At 37.8% G+C, this 3,431-nt stretch overlaps 1 non-coding gene across 1 annotated transcript; it reads left to right on the forward strand.

Moving 5' to 3' along the window:
- The first annotated feature begins 621 nt into the window (after positions 1 to 621).
- On the forward strand, positions 622 to 728 carry LOC112503153. Its single transcript, XR_003067868.1, has one exon. It is a non-coding gene; the product is annotated as a small nucleolar RNA R71 (small nucleolar RNA).
- Positions 729 to 3,431: the final 2,703 nt, after the last annotated feature.

Consider the following 3,431-nt stretch of genomic DNA (forward strand, 5'->3'; position numbering starts at 1 on the left):
TTTGTCTATGGAGGAGGTTTGTTCTGAAAAGGTGGTTGTGAATTCTGAAAACTTTGTTGGTGATTCTGAGAGTTAGAACTATTTCCATGATGTTGTGGTTGAAAATTAAAAGTTCCTTGTTGTTTATGGACTGGTGGGTTTAAACTGGGACTGTTCCAAGAAAAGCTCGGATGTTGTCTCCAACTGGCATTATATGTGTTGGAGTAGGGATTGGCTCGGTTATGAACATAGTTTACTGATTAAGAATTGTGAGGACACTGTTCATACGAGTGTTCCCCGCCACAGCATACACATTGCACAGATGGGACTGTTGGAACAGGTGTATTAGCAGCTTGTTGTCCTCCCTGACCGGAAGTTAAATTTTTCAACATGTTGGTCATGGAGGTAAGCTGGACTGTTAATACAGTATATGCATCTACATCATGTATCCCGGCAGTCTTTTTCTATGACTGAGCACGTGGGTCGGCCCAATGCCCATTGTTTGCCGAAATCTTTTCTAGGTTTTCATATCCTTCATTATAGATCATAGCTATGAAGGCTCCTCCCGTAGTCGCATCGAGCATTTGTTTTGCCATCGGATTTAACCCATTGTAAAACGTCTCGAGTTGAATACAGTACAGAATGCCATGGTGTGGGCATTTCATCAACAGCTCTTTGAACCTTTACCACACGTCAGGAACAGCCTCATCGTCCATTTGTTTAAAAAGACAGATCTCATTTCTGGACATAGCGTTCCTTGTTGGTGGGAAATATTTTCGCAAAAAAATTTCCGCCATGTTACTCCACGACGACACAGAACCTGGAGTTAACGAATTAAACCATGCTTTTGCCCAATCCCTCAATGAAAATTGAAATAAAGTGAGTCTTAGAGCATCATTTGACACTCCCGGGATCAGGAAGGCATCAGTGATTTCCATAAAAGATTTTAAGTGCGAATGTGGGTCCTCCAAAGGTAATCCGGCAAATTGGCCATTTGTTTGCAACATGTGAAACATTATTGGTTTTAGTTCGAAATGGAGAGCGGTTATATGTGGTCTAACTATCCCGGAATTTAATTACTCAAAATCCGGAATAGCATAATCTATGATCCTCCCATTTTTGGAATTTGCCAAATTAATGATGTTTGGAGTTTGTGCTCTTTGCTATTCATTAGGTTCCGATTCTGTGTCGAAAATATTATCATTACCATTATGTGGGTGTCCTTGTTGAAAGTTCCGGAATGGTGGAATTGGTTCAAAACCCGGGGGTTGGCTTTCCAAATGCGGTATTTCCGGAATAATTGGGGGAGGTAACGCCATGTTTGGAGGGAGTAGAGCAAAAAATGCTCTTTGAGCCYTCCTTCTATGGTGAAACGTTCTCTCAATATTGGGATCAAATTCGAAAAATTCCCCGCGTTGTGACCGTGGCATACACCACTTTTAAAAACAATTCCGATGGTACTAGAAAAATCAAATCTTTTAATTTACACAAAATAAAACTTTAGCGAAGCAATCCCCGGCAGCGGCGCCAAAAACTTGGTCGGGTTTCTTTCACACCTTTAGACTTAATGAAATTGGGCCACAAAGCAAGTATACAATACGGCCCAATGTCGTCTTTCCAAGTAATAAAGTGGTACAAGTACCGGAATATCGTCCACGGAGATTGTAGCCAAAGTTAAATGAGAGTCCAATGAAAGAGATGATTTCAGATGACGATTTTGAAGACTTTTGTTTGATTGTAAGGTGAATTAAAACAGAATACATAATATATAAAAGAAGCAAGGGTGTAAGACTTAAGGTGAGACCCAAACACAAATTCCACCATCTATTTTGAAGGCATTCTTCTCGGACTTCACCATTGCACTATCTTATAGCTTTCCACCCATATCTCTATGTGGTGTCCGGACCAGGGATAGTGACACGATGGTGTTTTCAAAATATATGGATAAACAAATCTCTTTGTTAAAAATCACTCTCTCGAGTCGATTCCCATATCATTCGAGTTGGCGTGTTGTTGATAGTTCATCTCTGAATCTATCACACTTTGACACTTTCGAAGAATGACCAACCCGTCGGGAGCTAAGTTTGAAAAACATAAATGACAAGTCTCCTTGTCGGCAACTTTCTCAAGTCTACCTCTTATGTCATTCAAGTTGACGTGCTTATTAATGGCTTATCTCTAAGTCCATCGCACTTTAACACTTTTAAGTGATTAACCCGTCAAGAAGTGTGCTTGGTTTTATAAAAACTCGAACGAAACAATGGAACGTCGTTTACGAAAATACTTAGCTACTTTCGTTCGGTTTGAAAATCTCACATTTCCGTCTCACACCCAAGCTATAAAGCTTAGCTACTCATAACGGAAAGTAAAAAATAAATGACGGAAAATAAAGACATAAACGTAAATTGCGTAAAGTAAATAACGAGAAAATAAAAGACGGAAATGTAAATGACGAGGAAATAAATGACGGGAATGTAAATTGCGAGAATGTAAATTGCGAGAAAATAAATAACGGAATGTAAATGACAATAATCGTAAAGGAACGTAAAATAAATAACGTAAAATAAAAGACGAGAATATAAATGAAGAAAAAGATGAAGAACTCAAAAGATTAATAAAAACCACCCTTGGAAAGGGTTTACAATACTAGCTAATGTTTTTGATGGAGGAAACGGGATACAATGGATGAAAGATGGATTAATGGATGATAGATGAAGGCACCCCAAGCCTTCCTTTTATACACAAAAGGGGTCAGTAAACGACAAAAATAAAAGACTTGGAAGTTAAGCTTCCAAAAGCTAGTAACATGGCAACAAAAGAGAAATTAAAAAGTCCACAAGCCTAACCAAAGTCTTAGCAACATATTTTAAATCAAAAAGTCAGCTTCTACAGCTGTCTTCCATTAGTCAAAAAGTCAGCGTCTTAACCAATAAGCCCTCCAAAAAGCTGCACATGAATCAGATCGACGATGCACCAATGCTGTAGCATCCTGCTGTTTTCACAAAAATTCTATATTAGATTCATCCAAGAGTACCAACAAGTCAACCACAATATTTAACTTCATAATAACAAATGTATAAAGAAATAAATAAAAATGACTCAAAGTGGGAATGAAAAGAAATTATTCTACCTAAAAGACGTAAAATGAGTGCTTTATGTGTTAAATTCTCAACACATATCAACTAGTCTCCAGCAGTCTGAGAGATTTATTTTATATAATTCTTGTAACAGAAGGCGGGTCTGATTCTTCCACATTAACAACTTGAACACTTTTTGGAACAAAGTGAATATTGTTAGATTTACATGTTCCAAAATATTCATTATAAAAGTTTTCAAACAAAAAATGAAATCAGAAGTATGAGAGTTAGAAGTCTTGTTGGAGTTTAGCTCTAGATTTGGACTCTATTGATCTACTACTCGGACTCCTGAAAGCACGGGTTCTAAACTGGCGT

This window comes from Cynara cardunculus, assembly GCF_001531365.2.
Source record: "Cynara cardunculus var. scolymus isolate 2C chromosome LG 1, CcrdV1, whole genome shotgun sequence".
NCBI lineage: Eukaryota > Viridiplantae > Streptophyta > Magnoliopsida > Asterales > Asteraceae > Cynara > Cynara cardunculus.